Source organism: Lactuca serriola, chromosome 8 (genome assembly GCF_051521515.1).
Source record: "Lactuca serriola cultivar US96UC23 chromosome 8, Lser_US96UC23_V15, whole genome shotgun sequence".
NCBI lineage: Eukaryota > Viridiplantae > Streptophyta > Magnoliopsida > Asterales > Asteraceae > Lactuca > Lactuca serriola.
The window spans coordinates 131,740,868-131,748,516 of NC_136415.1; the positions used below are offsets into that span (position 1 = coordinate 131,740,868).

Consider the following 7,649-nt stretch of genomic DNA (forward strand, 5'->3'; position numbering starts at 1 on the left):
AAGCTTAAGAAAGCCATTGCCAACTTCAAGCAACAACCCGGAGAATCTCTTTATGAAGCTTGGGAAAGATACAAGAGCCTACTTAGAAATTACCCACATCATGACCTCAATAGCCAACAAGAGGTCTCCATCTTCTATGATGGAGTTAATGTCACCACAAGGCAATTGCTTGATTCTCAAGGCCCGCTCACAAAGAAGGCACCCTCGGTAATTAAAGAATTAATTGAAGAATTCTCTAAGCACTCTAGAGAATACCACAATCCGAGAAACGAAGTAAGTCAGGGGGTAGTGAACGCAGCAAATGATAGCATGGCGGCGGTGATAGCTAAGCTTGATAGTCTAGATCGAAGAATGACTTAAATGGATCAAACAATCCATGCTATTAGGGTAGGATGCGAAAATTGTAGAGGGCCCATCTCACAAAGGATTGTGATTTGGATGAGAATGGAAATAAGAAAGCTCAAGTCTTCTATTCAAGTGGCGATCGATATGATGAAAATTGGCGGAAACCTAAGAAGGAGTGGCTACCATACGAAGAGTATAAGAAGGCTAAGGAGGAGAAATACAAGCAAAAGGAGAGGGGACTATACCAAAAGGAAGAACCGGTAGAAAAGAAAGCCGATTTAGAAGAGTTATTCACTAGATTCATAGACGCGTCCGAAAAAAGACACAGTGATCATGATGCTGCCATACACGAGACCAGAAACATGTTAAGAAATCAGCAAGCATCAATTCTCAACATTGAGAAACAGCTGGGACAGCTTGCGCATCAAGTGAATGATAGAAGGTCGGGACAACTTCCGAGTAACACCGAACCCAATCCAAGAATGGAGAATGTAAGTGTAATAACCACCAGCAGTGAAGAAACATTTACAAATGCACTGAGAATCTCCAAAAAGAAGGCAGAAAAGTTAGAAAAATCAGACCCAGCAAAACCCGATCCGACTCGCCGAGTCACTCTCTTGGACTCGACGAGTCCATGCGGGAATGATAAAACTGCCAGTTCTTTAAAGCCCTATAATCCTCCTCTGCCATATCCAATCAAAGCTATGCCTGCAGAAAAAGTAGAAGCATACAAAACCTTCATGGAGCATGTTAAAGCTTTACAAGTCAATATTCCATTTGTGGAAACAATGCTCCAAACACCTAAATACTTCAACTTGCTTAAAGGCCTTTTTGCTGCTAGGAAGGATTTGGCTGAAGTCGCGGAAATATTGATGAGTGAGCTGCCTGAAAAGAAGGGTGATCCTGGAAATATGGTGATTCCGTGCCAATTTGATAATGAAGTTTTTACCCGAGCGTTAGCTGATTCAGGTGCAAGCATCAATTTGATGCCCTATTCATTCTTTAAGAAGCTGAATTTACCAGCACCAAGGCCGGTAAATATGAGGATCCATTTGGCAGACAAAACGATAATTCATCCACAAGGCGTTTGTGAGGATCTCCTTATAAAAGTGGACACATTTATTTTTCCAGTAGACTTCGTGGTAGTGGATATGGAAGAAGACCCCGAAATTCCAATTATTTTGGGAAGATCATTCTTGAACACTGCATGTGCTTTAATTGATATATGTGAGTCTACATTGACATTGAGAGTGGGTGATGAGTTTGTGATGTTTAAAGCTATTCCAGAAGCCAAGCAAGAAGAAGAAAAGAGAGAAGAAATCTCATTTATCCAATTGGATGATGAGATATTACAAAAAGAGCTTGCAATTTTGCTAAAAGAAGATCCAAGCAAGTTTTTGCTACACTCTGAAGAAGGTGGAGATGTTAACCAAGACTTGGAGGAGTTAGAAAAGCTACTGGAAGGAGCCAACTCAGAAAACACCCCAGAAGTGGTAGAACCCGATAAGACTCGCCGAGTCACTTTGATGGACGATGGACTCGACGAGTCCAGTCGAATTTGATAAAGACTTGGCCAATTTTGATTTGTCTGTTGATAGTTCTTCACATACCCTGGATTTAGTTACTATTTATGATTCTTTAGAAGAACAAACAACAGAAGAAGGAAAAGGAATGGAAGTCCAATACGCCGATGTGGCATGCCTTGATACGATTCCGTTTGAAGATGGGTTGAGCACAGAAAAGGATGAAGACACAAAGGAAAGAAGGGTGGAAGCTGATCGACCATTCACTACTAAACCTAAAGCACGAACCATCACAAAATATGAAGTGATTACATTTAAAGAGAAGGAGGTGCAGGAGAAGGTAAAGAAGAATGGGGTAAAAAAGAAAAAGAGGAAAAGGGGAGCCCAAGCAGCTGAGGATGATGTTGTGAAAAAGAAAAGAGCTGAATTGAAAAGGGCTTACAAGAAAAAGATCCACGCTTACAAGATCAAGTATAAACCACAAAAAGTGAGGCGTGCGTTCCCGATGCTTGAAGATGACGAAACGTAGATGGGAAGGAGTCTAGCTAATGACTCCTTAAAAAGAAGCGCTTAGCGGGAGGCAACCCGTTGTTTAGAGTTTGCTTTCTTTTACTTTTTAGTTTTGTTTTGTTTTTTTTTTTTTTTTTTTTTTTTTAGTTTTGTTTGATTTTGTTTCCGAATCATCGAACATGTCTGCTTGAGAATCTGCATGGACTAAGTGCGGGGTGAAATGAAGATTCTTTTCTACACAAATGATAAAATTTCTTGAACATTTTATTGTGGTTTGCAAGAGACTCGCCGAGTCTGACCATGACTCGACGAGTTCGTTTAGAATTCAGAAGAAATTGTCATCGCGACCAGACTCGCCGAGTCTGACCCTGACTCGACGAGTTGGCCTTATTTATAGAAAAAAATATATATTACTTTTACAATCGGTAATTAGGGTTTTCACCCTAAAAATTCAGTTTTTCTTTCACCCATACACTCGTCGTGCGCCTCTCTCTCAACCTTCTCTCAAGCATTCAAGTTTCTTCCATTTTTCTTCAAATCTTTCAAGTACCATCTAAAAAGGTAATGAAGTTCTTATTGTTTTCTATAAAGAGCATGATTATAAGGCCATCTATGATAGAAATTGCATGAAAAAACCCGTTTTTGAAAAGTAGTAAATTTCTAGGGTTTTGATTTTTCATGATTTTTGTTGTTTTGAATGCTTATTCTGGCCTTAATACCTTAATAATATGTGCCTAGACAAAACCCTTGAAGAAATTTCCAGGTTTCATGGTCCAATTTTGACCGACCCGCCGACTGACTCGTGCAGTTCTTGCGACTCGCCGAGTCGGGCGTGGACTTGACGAGTCGAGTCGGGTGACCATATGCTTGATTCGTTTTAATCTATGTTTTCTGGGTTTTTGTATCTTTGTTTTGCAGAAATCATGTTCAGAAGAGGGCAAAGCTCAAGTGGCCACCAAGGAGACTTTCCTTGGTTGAATTTTCCACAAATTGAGTCCGCTTTGACATTGCGGAAGTGGAGGAAGAAGTTGGTTGACATCAAGAAAAAGGAGATATACGTGCCCAACCGGATAGATTGGGAATGGTTGCAAAGTGTACACTACGAGGAAGAATTAACTCCTTATCTTTTGAAGGAGTTTCATTATGAAGGCGAAACAATGATCTGCGACGGGTGGAGCCGGGTCTTCCGTATTCAAGAACCGGTTTATTTGGAGCTATGTTTAGAGTTCTTTTCCACGGTGTCTTTCACTGGGGGAGTGGATGTCTATCACCCAACAAGCTTTAGTTTCTGCCTTGGGGGAGAATTTCATCAATGCTCGGTGGTGGATCTTGCATGTCGATTAGGGGTGTATGACCAGCCCTTGGTCTCAACACCCATCTTTCGGGCCTTTTTGGCACAGACCCATATGGTGTTTCCCGAAGGAGTTACAAGTGCGGGCTGGTGGAATACAATTGGTAATAAAGTTTATATTCCAAAGTCGGCGCAAGAGGGGAGCATTCGATCCCCAACACACCGCCTCATTCATCGTTTAATTTCATCCACCATCAACCAACGAAAGGATGATGACAAGGTTTCCAACCTTGATGTCTTTTTCTTATGGAGCATCATTACACCCGGCGTTTTTGCAACATTCCTTGGTGTCTTGCTTCATATCTTTCGAAGGGTGCGGTTAAAGATCGCAAAACTTCAAGAATAAATGGTGGGATGTTTGTCACCCGGTTAGCCAACTCATTTGGGTTGATAAACCGCGGTGCATGGAATTTCATGACGATGATCCCTACACCTCCGTTCAATCTAATTCTTTTCCGAAGAGCGAGAATCATTGAAGACTATGGTGGTGGCCATTATGCCATTCCGAATGAGGATCCAGTGGTTGGTCTCGAGGCACCGGGAAGACGGGTTAGATCGAGGAGAGAGCGGGATGTGGAGGAAGAGCCGCCGGTGATTCCGGTTGACAATGAAGAAGTACCAATGGATTGGTACAATGTGGAGATAAGGCGGCTACAAGATCAAATGGCGCGGGGCTTGAATTTTAGCAACCAATCGCATATCCGACTCTTCGACCACTTCAATATTCCGCACATTGATGGAGGTAACTTTCTATATATTCCATCATGGGAAGAAGTGATAAGTGCACGAAGGAGTGGTGCTGGAGGGAGTGGAGCAGGGCTAGATGATGATAATGATGATGAGGATTAGTTTTATTGCATTTTATTTGAACAATCTTTTTATTTTTGTGTTGATTTTTATTTGGTTTGTTGAATGTTTGTTTTTAAAACTTGCTTTTTGATGTTGATTTGATGTTTGATGCTTTGATAATTTTTCAAAATTGAATTAGGAATGCTAGCTTCAAAAGGGTTTAGATCAAGGAGGTTAGAAGTGAGAAAGAGAGTCAAGGAAGAGGAGCGTTAGAGTTAAAGTATTGAGTCCGGTCCTTAGAGACGATGGCAAGGGAGTCTAGAAGTGAGTAGAAAGTATAGAGAGTTTATTGGAAGCTGGATAAGATGCAGAATGTTAATGTTTTCATTCAGTGACCTACTCGTCGAGTGCATTAAGCTGACTCGATGAGTCGCCCTTATTCTCAAACATTCGAAGATTTCCCGAAGTAACTCGCCGAGTCTGGGATATACTTGACGAGTCGATTGGTTTCATGTCGACATTGTGGCTGATTTGATGCTTGATTAGAGTACCACTTGACTATCTATTCTTTCCATACTATTTTTTTTAAGATTTTATACTGGTTTACGCGTATTTGGAGCTGCCCCCATGAGAATTGACACCTAAGGCATGGATGATTTGTTCCCATGTCTAAAGTCAATTGAATTGGAGAAGGAAGTGATCAATCTATCGACTGCTATCCCAGGGGAGTTTGTACCAATTCCCTCTTTATTTTATTTTTATGTTTTCTATCATGCATAACATGCAATGAGGACATTGCATAAATTAAGTGTGGGGTAGGGGGTTGATTACATAATTAGTAAATTTATCCTAATTTAGGCTAATTTTGAAAATTTTTGCATACCAAAAATGTTATTTAGGATTTAATTTAGGAAATTTTGGTAATAATAATAATTAGGATTCCATGTTTAGAATTGTGTTGATAATTGCATGAAGACCCAAATGTTTAGTTGAGCCTATATACGTTATAATGCATTTGTGGCCTCCCTTATTCTAGTGAAATCATGGGACAAAAACACGACCTTGCTTTAGCCCGAGGGATGCAAAATGTTTAGCATCATGTACTAGAAATGTATCCAGGAAAATTGTTAGCTTTAGCCAATAAGGGTTGAAGTTGAGCGCCCCTGCTTAAGCATGTAGGGATTTGAAAAGAAAAAAATGATGAGATACATGTGAAAGAAAAAAAAAAGAAGAAAAAGAAATTGAAGATACCAAAGAAATCAAAAGAAAAAAAAAGTGAATTCAAAGAGATCAAAGATCAAATGTTAAGAAATAAAGAATTCCAAAAATTTAGTATGGTATCATAAATTATTTAGATTATGTATGCTTGGGTTGCTCAAACAAAAATACCTTGAGGTTAGGAGGTTTTCTGGGGATGGATTCAGAGGGATGCATAAAGTGAGCATTGTTTGGGAAAAGTGGGTGAATGTTTATGAGGATTGAGAGTATTTAGAATATGGGGGGTATTTAGGAAAAAAATTTAGACACAAATGCATGCGTTGCGGTTTTGGCATAATGGTTGGGTTGGATTGGAGTTTTCATATGTGGTTCTATCATGATAAAATTCAGTTTTGCTTGGGGGCAAGCAAAAGACAAGTGTGGGGTATTTTGATATGTGCATAATTAGTTCATTTTAAGCATACATTATTATTCATTTATTAGCTAAATTATTGCATATTGTGGACAAAAGGTACTTAAAAATGTTTGAATTATGTTTATCAGTCCAAAGATGAAGCTCGGAAGCGAAAGGAAGCGGTAGAGGCAGTTAGAAGATCGAGGATGAAATAAAGAAGAAAAACACTAAAAATGGCTTTGACTCGGCGAGTAGGGGCGATGACTCGGCGAGTCCAATCGAAGAATCGAGAAGATAATGACTCGGGGTCCCAGAAGGTTATCACAATACGGGGAATGTGAGAGGGACTCGACAAGTCACCACTTGACTCGACGAGTCGGTTCAAATATATATAGACAACTCCACAGATCGATAAAGGAGAATTCTGGGACGATTCAGAAGTGTTTTGCTGCGATTGAGAAGCCAGAGAAACCCTAGAAGACGAAGTAATAAGCAAGAGTTCAATTCCGAATGAGCATTGAGGCAAATTTCATCATTCTTCTTAATATTTTGTTTTGTCATTATGATTGAACATTTAGACTTTGTTTGTTTGCTGTTATTTACTTCAATGATGAGCTGAACCCTTTAAACTTCTATTTGGGGATACGAAATTGATAATATGGTTTATTTTTGGTAGGATTAATTCTATGTTGGTTAATTTAGTTATTTTAGCTTGCTAAAGAACCTTGTGTGTGAATGATAATTGATTTTCTGTTAATAGGGAGATAATTAATTAGCATGAACATCTATTAGTTATCAATCTCATATGCTTTGTGAACACTTTTTGTCATATGTCTAGTGTTAATGAACATTAAACTAGGATTAATAAGAAAATCGAGTAAATTTATGTGCAAGCTTGTGAGATGACCATTAAACAAGAAGTTAATTAAAAGAATAAATTAATTAGCTATTGCAAGTCTAACTTAACCCGAATATTAAATCTAGTAAATTTAATTGAATTAGACAACTGGCCATTGTTTAAGTTGGTTTATTTGCTAAGGATTAGTGAAGTGAATGCAAAACTAATCAATTGAATCGGTAACCAGCAAAAGAATTAATCCATTGCACTATTACCTTGTAATCAACCATAGGATCAATTAAGTTGAACTAAATAGAAGTACTTTTCCGTTATTGAATTTAGTTAAAGTCTTTGTTTTCTAGCTTTAGTAAGTAATCATTAGTAAGTTTCTAGTCTTGTAAAACTAGAGAAAACCCCTACTTATTAGTTAAAATAGATAAAATTAGTTTTTAGTTTTTAATTTGTCGTTCCCTGTGTTTGATACCCTACTTATCCAACTAAACCACAATTGATAGGTTCACTGCCTTTTGTGTGTTATTTTATAATTAAAAGTAGGTTTAAAACTAGATGAGTTTGCACACATCAGTAGTCAGCCGAACAGGTACCGAGTAGCGAGTTCTACAACCCTGCATATAATACAGACAAACAACAATCATACAACTCACTATCGTCTACTAGTCC

The 7,649-nt window shown here is 38.6% G+C and overlaps 1 non-coding gene across 1 annotated transcript; it reads right to left on the bottom strand.

Annotated features, from left to right (window-relative positions):
• On the bottom strand, positions 1-107 carry LOC145071679 (small nucleolar RNA R71). The gene has a single exon (XR_013690686.1). It is a non-coding gene; the product is annotated as a small nucleolar RNA R71 (small nucleolar RNA).
• Positions 108-7,649: the final 7,542 nt, after the last annotated feature.